At 45.3% G+C, this 11,894-nt stretch overlaps 2 protein-coding genes across 11 annotated transcripts in view; one reads left to right on the top strand and one right to left on the bottom strand.

The window, feature by feature from the left end:
* Nucleotides 1-11,894, bottom strand: part of LOC116850399 (nephrin-like) — a 539,959-nt gene that overhangs the window by 225,604 nt on the left and 302,461 nt on the right. The window lies entirely within an intron of this gene.
* LOC116850400 (glucose dehydrogenase [FAD, quinone]-like) overlaps nt 1-11,894 on the top strand; it is a 174,698-nt gene that overhangs the window by 668 nt on the left and 162,136 nt on the right. The window lies entirely within an intron of this gene.

Here is an 11,894-nt window from a genome sequence, read left to right as displayed (position 1 = left end):
CACACACACACACACACACACACACACACACACACACACACACACACACACACACACACACACACAAAGATCTTAAATAATTTATAACTCTATGAATACCGGTCCTAGGATATAATATAAACCTCGCAAGTGTTGATTTTCACGTCCAATAATGCTTCTTTGGTCGCTAATCCGATCTTGTCAACATCAGCCAACATCGTTTTGCATCTGTTGGCATTTGTTATTGTATCGAACCTACAATTAAATCGCTTTGATAAACAGCATTATTGGACACATAATTGTTAATAATACATCTTTGCCTTTACAGCTTCATATTAGCTCTTTTAAGAGTTACAAATCTCATCGAAACTTCCATTAACCTTTTCACTGCGCATTTAATTGTTACGGATGCCAGCGGTACGCGCATTTTATTTGCCATCTCGTTTAAATACGTCTGCAGCAGCCTGCTGCACTGATCCACTGCACTGCACTGATCAACGACTGGAGCATTTTCCCGTTCTAAATAATTTTACCTAGCTTGTGTAAATATACGTCTAGAGCAGTAAACGACATATCATAAATACATCGTAAATACATAAATACATAAATACATCGTAAATATACGTCTGCAACAGTAAAAAGAAAAAAAAAGAAAAAAAATTTTGTCATTTAATCGAGAAAAAAGAAAACTTTATCATTTGGTTCCATCAAAACATTTCACAGAAACGAAAAAAGAAAAAAAAAAACATTAGGAAGAGATTAGATTAAGTGTTTTATTCTTATATCAATTTATCCAATCTTTAATCCTTACTAAATAATTTAATGTTCTTATATTTAAATATATATATAAATTTCGTTCGAATATAACCACATTTCGTCAATTGTCATATCGTATTCGTCAATTGTATTGATATGAATATTTCGTTCATTATTAATTATCACATGATTTCTATAACGATCTAAGCGGGGAAAAGAATTTGAAGGACAGCGGGAAAAACACTTTATTAAATGATTAGTTGTCGTTCGCGAAGATGAATCGTTCGCGAAGATTCCTGACTTTTTCCGCGCAAACGATGTGCATTTTCTGAAATGTTCCCGTCAAGCAATTATCGCGAATGGCAATTGGCGAGTGGTTTTTACGCATCGAATGCACTTATTTTGACGTTTCCTGGAAGAAGATGCATCGAGAGATAAGATATCTAAGGTAGGTGATAAGTATGCCGCTCGCAATTCATGCTTTAATCCCACTTCTGTTTGAGAAATCGCCGAATAACGTATAGAAGAGTGATGATATATAAAATATTCCACGATTCATCGATTATTCCAGAGTTTATAATAGTGATTCCATCATCTCTTCTCGCGTTCGTTTCTTTCTCGATATTTCCTATACAAATTGTTTCCTCGTTTAAACGTAACCACATCTCGCACATTTCCAATCGCGTGTGTAAATATTCAAAAAGCGGGAACGGGGAGAGAGTGGACTTAAATAATTGGTTGACTCGACGCGGCCGAGGATTCTTACCTTCTTATCTTTTTCGACATTCATACAAACGATATGTGTTTTTTGAGATTTTTCGGCGACTGTCGTGAATGGCAGTGAGCGAGTGTTGGTTTTGTGCATTCGATGTGTCCGAGTACTTAATTTTTCCAACATTTACGTGAAACGTGATGCGACGGGAAACGGCAACGAAAGATCGTGTATCTGTAGACTTTGTCATTTAGTTAAAAAATGTGACATATGAGATGAACATCGAATCTTGGTCGTTAAATCACGGCTATTTCGAGCAATTCGCAGTTTATGAATGATATTCTACTTAAATGCATGGAGATATTAACTAATTAAAAAATAATTAAAACAATTTAAAAAATTCAGATCAGAAAACACATTTCATATTGGTTCGTTTATTAAAATCAAGCTTCACGTTAATTAAATTTTTTTCCGTGGAAATAACTTTTAATTTAAATAAATAAATCTTAATTATTATTATATATTATTATATTTTTAATTATTATATTATTAAATAAATAATTTTTAAAATTAAAAAATAATTTAAATAATTAAAAATTAAAAGATTTCGGTATTACACAGAGAGAAAAATTTGGTTGTAATAAACGAACCGTTTTGGTTGAAGAAAATGGAATTTCTGGTTCTTAGAGCTATAATTTGGATCAAAGAAACCACTGAGATTCTGTGTCTTTGGACCAAAACGCATTGGTTCGTTTATTAAAACCAAACTTCATGTTAATCCAACCAAATTCTTTTCTCTGTGTAAATAATTCTGGAACGAATACCTCTTCGAATTTCGTCTACATGAAGAAAACAGCAGCAAACAGCCATTTGCAGCATCAAGGTAGGTCAATAGCTTATAGATCTTAGGATTCTTCATTGACTCTTCAAGTTCGACGGAATTTGCAGGGTCAATGTAGAATCAAAAATTTCGACTCGGGTACAATCAATTATTTTATGCCGCTCTGAAACGTGCGATCCGTTTAACGTTAATTACTTGAAAGCGTTGTTATATACACAGAGCTTGACGATGTCATTGTTGTTTGAATGCTTTGTTTAATAGCTCCTGACTGATCATAGTAGCATAGAAACCTAGCTGTCCGTATGTATTACGGCTGCAAATGTGTCAAATTAGCGAGATTTCCAATCAGAATAGCAAATCTATTCTTTTCGTGGAAACACGATATAATAAAATTCTTCTGACGCGAGACCATTTTCACTTTCGATCGATGATCGCGAGAGCGGATGCGACGAAACTAAATGCGCCGAGCAACGACTCATTTAAATGTTAAACACGACGACAGTACGCGCGCTCGCGAAAAGCAAACGTAAAGATGAAACGTGACCGCTTGTAAAAGACGACGCAGGGAGCAATATCGCGCGCGATCATTTGCATGCCCGCCCGTCCGCTCCTCCGCCGGCCTTTTTCTAATCGCATTGGAACGCCGCTGGATCGTACTTAATCCGCGATTAAACTCCAGTTCAGGCGTCATTAAGCCCGGACCAAAGGACATCGGGAACCGCCGTCGGGGCGGATGCGCGATCGATTCTTCTCCTCCGCGTCGTCGTAAGCCGGGCCTTGACTACCCACGATCGTCCCGTCGATGCCGCTCCTATTCACTAGTCCGACTAAACGCCAGACTTTACCACTGTCGACTTATCCGCACTGTCACTATGCGCATCCTATTCCGCTGTAGCAAACTTCGCGACGTCTCATTGATCTCGGGACGCTTAAACGTACTGGATCACAACGGTGTTTCTAAACATTCAAACATGCAAACAACACGACGATTCGTTAATTTCATTGTCAGATTTCCGACGTCTGGCACTCGCTCGCCGACAATTGCTCTTTAAATTTCTTGGGGATTTGGAGAATTTGGAAAGTAAGATAAAAGTACCAATTTCTTCTTACCTTCATCTTGTTGTTTGGTCCTTAAATAAGAATATTTAAACTTGCAATAAATACATATATTGAAAGTTCAAATATTTGTACTTGAAAACCCAAAATAATAAGTTTAGAGTTAGATACCAAAGTTATTAATAGCATTGGTACTTTTACCTTAAAATTACTATCGAGTCAAATTTTAACGATCTTCCACTTATATAAAGTATTTAAAAAAACTCATAGAGTATTTAAAAAAATATTAACTCTTATATGCAGAATTTGCTTCAAGAAATTAACACTTATATGGAATATAGTTACTTCCATGTAAGTATTTTTTAGAGCATATTTTTTTAAGCACTCTTAAAATAAATTGATTATTCACTCGAAATTGGAGAAAAATTGTACCTAATATCCTTCACTGTCACAGGAATGTATTCATATTCTAATTGACTAAAACATTCATTCATAAATTCATACGGAAAAAAAGATTTGCTAATATATGGACAACTAAAAATATTAACTGCAGGAGCAAATTTTCTTGCTTTCATAGCAAAGTTATTTAGTTATGATAGCTAAAAGATTTGATAATATATATATTATGCAGTTAATATTTTATATAAATTTTATATAAAGTTGTTTGTATTAGCAAATTTTTTTTTCCCTGCAGAATTCACTCTAAGCTTAAGTGAAACATTCACTTTTGTGATTTTGAGTGGCAGTGTTTTCACTGTCGCTTTGAGTGAACATACTGCCACTCTTCACTCATCTTGAGTGAGATATCACTCCAAGAAATAGAAAATAAATCCCTGATATCAATGGAGGAACATACGCGCACATACACAGCTCGGGGGTGTTTCTTTCGTGTGATTTACTCTCGCTTTTGCGTATAGTTTCGGCCACTCTTCTTCGAAAATACAATTATCGCCGCTGTCCGTCGTAAAAGTGTAATTATCGCCTCGCGTGATTCGCTCGTCGTTTGCCATTCTCGGCGGCGTCGCTGCCACGTTCGCCGACAAGCTCCCGGATAATGGAAGCAGCCGTTCATTTTACGGCGCGCTGCATGCACTTAAGCTGTGCGCGCGCGGCACTAGGAAAACGTGTTTCAAGGTTTGCTGCGGGCTACACATTTTCCCGTTCCGGTTACGTCGCCGTCTCGCGCGCCGCCGCGGAAAGAGCACGCTTGTCGATTTAGGGGGCGTGAATCTTTAAAGACGAGCGCGCAAAGCCAGCTCGCGCCGGCACATCCGGACGCTTTCACCGGCCGCCGTTAGTCTCATCCCGCCCGCACGCCATCAGCTCGGTCGGCACAGCTCTGAAACTCAGGAGCCAAACGCGAAGCGTCGAATTGCCGCATGATCGCGGCCGGCCCGTCGCTCACTTTGGTTCGTATGTCCGTGCGTTAATACGGCGATAATCACGCGTGTGGTGATATCGTAACCCGTGCGAGTACCTAAAGCGCGATTCGCACTCCTAGTTTCGCATGAATAGCCGCGGACCGATACTGCCGGCAGCCGAGCTCGCGACTCCGTCTCCCACGCGAGCTTCTATTCCATTAGCACGCATCGGGACATCGACATCGTTTCCGTCGCTCGCTCGGAATATCCTGCACGTTGTTCACGTGTAATATACGCGCGTACGTATGTAGGTAGGATGGCACGTATGTACGTTAATCCGCGCACACGAGAAGTCCTTAAACTCGCGACTTTGATTTTAACGACGGGAATCTACGTGACTGATTCGCTCGATTTATATTTCCTCGACGAGAGAACGTCGAGTGAGCGAGCGAGCCCTTCTTCTCTGCGTCTCCCTCGCTCCCTGTAGAAATTTCAACTTTGCAATTTTTAACGCGATATATCTCTCCGGTAACTAAGCTGAAGTAAAGTTCAACCGACGAGCAGGATTGTGAGGTAGACTTTCTCTCTCTGTTTTTCTCCCGCTCTCCTCCCTTCGATCGCCCTCGTCCTTCGTCGGTAGCGGCGATAAATTAATCAGCTCTTCAATCTACTTCCGATGCGTATTGGCGGTCCGTCGTCCCGTTTACCGCGGGGTTTCTGGTCAGGTCGCCGAGTGACAAAAAGTGTTCGACCCCGGCGATCGATAACCCCGGAAAGAGCGCGATGAATTTCCAGTCGTCGATTCGGAGTTGCGCGACAGCTTCTGTTGCGGCAGCAATTAGGAAATGAAAGTCAAACGGCTGAAAAATCGTTTTCCCCCACTCTCCTCCGCCCGGCGGGTCGAATCGTTTCGTACCGGCACAAAGTGGATCCTCGAGAGTGACCATTTAGGGGGTAGCAGATGGCGAGAGCGAGATAAAGAGTAGAGAGAGGGAGGGAGGGTGGGAAAGAGAGAGAAACAGGGAAGAGAAGCGAACGAGAGAAATATCGAACGAGGAAGAGACAAAAAGGCGCACGAGGGTCGGCGAGCGAGAAAGGAAAGGGGTAATAGCGGTGGGAGCGGAGTGGTGGACAGACAGTTAAAGCGGCAGCGTGCGGGGAGGAGGAGGGGAAGGGGAAAAGGGAAATAGAGGAAGACGGGAGGGACCGAGGACTTTTTTGAAAGTTCAAGCCAGCCGGAGTTATCGATAATCGATCATGCGAACTACTACTCCCGGACTCGTTTCGTGGTTGAGCGACGTCGTGCGTCTACGGCGATTTTAAATTCGCAAAGGAGAATAAGGTGCGCGGAACGGGGCTCGTTCGGCCGTGAACGTGCAAATTTGAGTCTCCACGGTCGCCTCGCCTCGTCTCACCTCGCCTCGCCTCGCCATATCACGTGGTTTGCGTCTATCTCCCACAACGTAGTCAGTTCGGTCCGGCGGGCGGAAAACTGGGTTACGCAATAATTCGATAAACAGAGCAGCGCGCGGCGGAGATTCGCGGGCTTAAATTCGCGGGCTTAAATTCGTGAGGTCGCGGGGAGATAATCGGGATTGTCGCGTTCGTTCGTTTTCCGCCGGTATTACAATCAAGTCGAGTCAGATCGTCAATGTCGAGCACGGCGAACTTTCCGCCACCCTCTCTGGGCCCGGCGGTTCGATCTTCCGGCTTTTTCGACGGATGGAAAATATTAATTGCTTCCGCTCGAACGGCTTTGTCTTTCGGCCTCCGTCCATTTCACCCTCTCAAACGTCGCAGTCGCCGCCACGTCGCGATCGAGCGATTCCTTGGCATTTCAATTACAAATTAAGTGTTCACTCGTTCTTCAGGCCGCGTCGAGCCACCCCTAACCCATGCACACTCTCTCTCTCTCTCTCTCTCTCTCTCTCTCTCTCTGCCTCTATCCATCGCGCGATTCTTCGAGTACGGCAGGGGGACGGCTCTTGAGAGATGGGCGCGAGCGGAGGGGGGATGAATTTTTAAAAAGCTCGAGGGAAACGGGGAAGTGATTTGAAAGTTTCGAGGATGCCGAGTAGAAAAGTTTTCAAAGGGTGGAGGCCGCTCGAGGAAGGGTGAGATGAGGTAGGAGGCGAGAGGCCAGGGCAGAGGGAAGGGGGACATAAAAGAAGAAGGAAGATGGTGCGCGCGCGGGCGCGATAGGCTGCGGCGGATGGAGGAACAGTGTAAGCCATGAAATTGAACTGGCTGTCTGCAACACCTTCGGCTTCGGGGATGTTGCAGAGCAGTTATATCGAGTTGTACACCACCGGCAACGAGACCGGAAAGAAGAAAGTTGCCGAGCCCGCGTCTGCACGCGGAATTTTTACGATAAATCACGCCGATGAGTTTTAAAGCATGCGATGGCCTGGCATGGGCCAAGCCCCGCCGCGCCTCGCCACTCTTACTGCAATTTAATTGTAGTTATTACCTCGTGCGAACGCGCCCTTACACACAGACCGCGCGGGGACCGGGATTCCATTTACAATAGTTTCCTCATCGCGCACGGCCGACAAGAGGAACGCAAAAAGGATGTCCTTCAGGCGAAACCGCTAATTAGCATTCTCGCCTCGGCATTCGCGCCGCACGAAACCCTCGATGTGCCTGTTTCTTTTCGCTTGAAAGGGAAAGAGAGAGGGAGGGAAAAGAGAAATTGATACAATTTCAAGCAATTTTGCGCCAATTGATTATACGTTCGTACTTTTATGGCTTCTGAAATTATGAACGGAAACCTCATGGAATCTCGATTTACCTGTCGTCGGCGGAGGAGGAAAAGTAGGGGGAGGCGGTGGCGGTGTTGAATTTCCCGGCGAATAAATTATCCGCCTCGTGCGCTGTAATATACATTCACCTTTAATTGTGGATATATTAATTACGCCACGACGCGCTGTGTGTTTCGCCAGATCTATCTGGTGTCGTCGACGCGGCGTGCCGGAGGGTCGACCGCGAATGAAAGTTGAACAGTAGGCGGAAAGACATAAATGAAAGAGGGATAAAGAGAGTGGCAGCGAGTGATAGACGGAGGGGTGATACAGAGAGAAGATTGAGCTCTTTACTCGAGGGAAGAGTTTGAAAGCGCGAAAGACTTTCCGCTCGATCCCGCCGTGCTCTCTCCCGTCGATGTTTCTCTCGTGTACGCGCGTCCGTGTGCGCGCCTTTCGGGGTTGCCTCCCGAAAACGTTAGAGAATCCAATGTATCATCGCCGCTAACAATACGAGGGAGAGAACGAAGGCGGAAGGCGGCGATCTCGACCTGTATACGCGACAGAGCGAGACAGAGCGAGGCGATAGGGCGAAGGGCGACAGAGTAGAAAGTATGTGTCCCGCGTTCTCTGCACGACAACGGCCTCTCTCTCTCTCTCTTTCTCTCATCCCCTCCTTTCTCTCTCTCTCCCCCCTCCGTCTCGTGTACACCCACCGAGCCCCCGCGAGACGTTATTTATTACTTATTGAAGCGGGCTTGTAATTTCCTCGCGTGATATAGTACTCGCGGAAAAATAATATCGGCCGCCACCGACCCTCCCCTTTTCTCCCCTCCCCTTTTGCCCCTCCATGCATTATGTATACGCGGCGATTTTCATGCGGGTGGAACGCCGTGGCGCGGATGCTTTCTGATTTTGGCCGCCCGTTGCCGCCTGACGCGTTGCCGATACCGCCGTAAACCATTTAACCCTGAGTGCGAATACTGCATATATGCATCCGACGTTTCCGACGCTCGCACTGTACGCTAACAGCGCCTCATTTGTTAAGGAGATGCAAGGAAGAGTCGCCGGAACCTTCGGTCTCCTAAATCGTATCTCATCGATCGTGCCTGATCTTTCTTAATGTTTGTAGTACAAAATAAGATATAATCTGAGATTGTTTTATATTTCCTATTTTTACCGTTACAGTTTATTCCTGCACTACCAAAAGCATAGTAAAGTCGAAAAGAATTTGTATGAAAAAAGAAAGAAATCGTAATATTCTCTCCACAATAATAAATAATAATAAATAAATAATAAATATAATAAATAATATTATACAGTACAGTTTCGCGGTTTGTGCTGTTGTTCCATTTGGTTGCACAGAAATGAAAATGTTTATGCATTGAATGAAAGCACAAATGCCAACATATCGAAGAATTTCCCATGTTTTATCGGAAAGAAGCAAGGACTTTTGAAAGTAGAAACTCCCGGCATGGTAACGCGCAGAACACAGCGATCGTCTTCTCGACTGTGTTGTCGAGGGGGCGCCGCAGGCTAAAGGTCGACGCGAACGACGACAGAGATCTCGCGTCAGACCGCGCGCACTTCTCGATTATTCCGGAAGACGAGTCTCGCATATCCGTCTTGGCGGCGCGACGCGCTGCCCAAAAAAGAACGCGAACGTCGCGAGTAATGAAATTTTTGAGACGGGTCGGGACGCGCCAACGGCACTTAACGCGCGCGACTTTATGAAGTCCTTAAATTCCCCCGGCGCGGAAGGATATTATTAAATTTCCCACGGCGAAGTTTGCGCTCTCCCGCCGTCTTTGTTTGTCCCCGAGAGTTCTTCCGGTTCCGACGATACCCCCTCTGCGCTCTATCCATCCCCCCGTGCGCGCTCGCGCGCGCAGCCATTCATCCGTTCTCTTTCCCGATTATAAAAAGCAATAAATAACTCCGTTTATAATGGCTGTTTATCGCGCGGACGCGCGTGTATGCGTGTAGGTTAGCGACACGTCATGTTTCACGCCGGTCGGGCGCACTGTTAACGCTGGAATCATTGTGTCAAACTATTAATTTGTTCGCCGAGTGGCCGAAACAATAGACGCGGTGCCGGCGATGCCGGGGCCCCGTTCGCGATCGATAGGTACGCTTCGCGAACGAACTTAACCCCCGTGACATACGACCGATCGATATATGATAGACGACAAAGGAAAGACAAAGTGGACAAGAGAACGCGCAGATGAATAATGAAGGAGGCACTATGGAGGGATTGCTAGAACGTATTTCCGGGGGAGGCCGAGGATACAACGTCAAAACAATCCGCCGTGATATACGCCGCTAACGCGGAAATGCCGACGGGGTGGTCGATTATTTCAATTTTTAAATAACGACAGCGTGGATATTTTTATATTTAAATATGCGCGCGCGCGCGCTAGCATTATATCGATTCCTTTATCGTTGCGCACACACATACGTCATTCGTGTATCAAGTGCCGGCGCTCGTGTCCGGATCTCCCTTTGATTGAAAAAAAGCAACGATAATCTTCATTTAAAGCGCCTCTGCCGAATATACCGACACCTTTGACACTCATTCAACCTTGAGGATGACTTCCGCATCTCGCGTAGAGCAACCGGGACAAAGAGAGGCGGCTTGCATCGTGAGCGGCGGCGTTCCTATTTCCTGTATCGAAACACCTTGAAATATTCATGAACCTAGCCCAGCGTATCGCTTACCGCTGGATTGTGAAATTTTAAACCGTCCCTTCCTACAGTCTCGCTCTCGCAGTCTCTCCTTCTCTCTCTCTCTCTCTCTTTCTCTCTCATCTCTCTCGCGCGTTCTCACTATCCTCGCAGCATCCCCCGAAACACCAACTTCCTTGTCGGTGTGTCCAAAGCTCCGCGCCCGGCTTGTCAATCTCGGCGCGTGCGCGCGCTCGCACGTCCTGCAGTTTGTTCTACAACATGTATCAAAATGTACGAGCGACAGCCCGGAAAGTAGTTCGGCTTCCGAGAAGTCCCAACGGTCGGAAAAAACGCGATTCCCCTACGGAGACGCCGATTTTCCCTCTCTTACGCGTGAGCGTCTGGGCGATACTCCGGCCGCAATCTCGCGTGTAACGCGAGGTAATTGCATCGGAAAAAATAGCGTTTAGATTATAGCGACGAAAAATGTTATGCGCGCAAAATGCCTGGGATGGTATCGCCGATCTATTCATTATTGGTTATCGCGGCGCTTGTATCGAGTTTAATAAAAAGAGGAGTGGAGGGGAGAGAGAGAGAGAGAGAAAGAGGAGATCGGAATATTTCATGAAATTGTTTCTCGTCGAAGGATTATACGCGTAAAATCTCCATTTGATAAAAATGTATCGATTATACACCCCCTGCCGTAATAACGCTCGAAGTTTCCCCTAACAAGATATTAAAAAAAAAAGAGAGAGAGAAGTCGCACGCGACTGAATATATCGCATGAAATTAGCACTGTCAATTTTCCGCGAGGACGTTCATTTCATTTCCGTTTTCGTAACCCGACGTGCTCCTTTCTCCAGTTTTTGATATATTTAAGGTTAAATCTCGCCAATCAACGTTCACGCCGAGTGACCGTGCGCTGAATGGCACTTCGTTAACTAATTCACTCGATCGGCCTGCTTGCCGTGCTCGCATTTTGATTACACGATTTAGTGAAAATATCTCGGGAATTAGAGTTCAATGTAACGGAAAATAGGAAACTTCACTCAGTTCACACAGCTCTATTTTTGTCGCTACATCCTACGCGCACGGGAAAACTCTCTTTTTATTTTCCTCTCTAAAAAATTCGCTGGAATATTCACTCAGGTTAGTATCATTTACGTACATTAATTTGTCAGATGATTGACTGGCTAATATAGTCGACCACCACATGCGCTCGAATTATATTTCGAATATATCTTCACGGTTTTTCACCTCTTTCTCTTTAATTAATAAGATGTCTACGAATTTAACTCGGGACCGTTCGCGGATATTAATAATCGAGTAGCGATATGCATCTGAGTTAGTTATCCGCCGCATTTAGCGAGTACTCACTTATCGAATAGAATTTTACACGAAACACGTTTCCAAGCGGAAGAGAGAGAGACAGAGAGAGAGAGAGAGGGTAACTGAAGTTTCTAACCGCGCCGACGTAAAGCCGATGGCAATGATTTTTCGCCCTGTCTACTAGCCTGTGCCTGTACACTCTCTATTTCCGGATCGCGCTCCGTGCAGCGACAATATCACACGCGCGCGCGAGCGTACCTACACAAGGTACACGTAGCCCAGCACGCACGCACATTCGAACGTGCTCAGGCGCAACGACGGAGATACATTTCGGTAGAATTGGTCCGGATATAATCCGGCACTCGTCCTGCGACCATCCCCCGCAAACCGCCTCCGACCTCTCTCGTTGTCCTCTCTCTCTCTCTCTCTCTCTCTCTCTCTCTCTCTCTCTC

The sequence above is a fragment of the Odontomachus brunneus genome, unplaced genomic scaffold (genome assembly GCF_010583005.1).
Source record: "Odontomachus brunneus isolate Ranch 3 - 2012 unplaced genomic scaffold, Obru_v1 Obru_scaffold_144, whole genome shotgun sequence".
Lineage (NCBI taxonomy): Eukaryota > Metazoa > Arthropoda > Insecta > Hymenoptera > Formicidae > Odontomachus > Odontomachus brunneus.
This window is presented reverse-complemented; position numbering and strand designations above follow the sequence as displayed.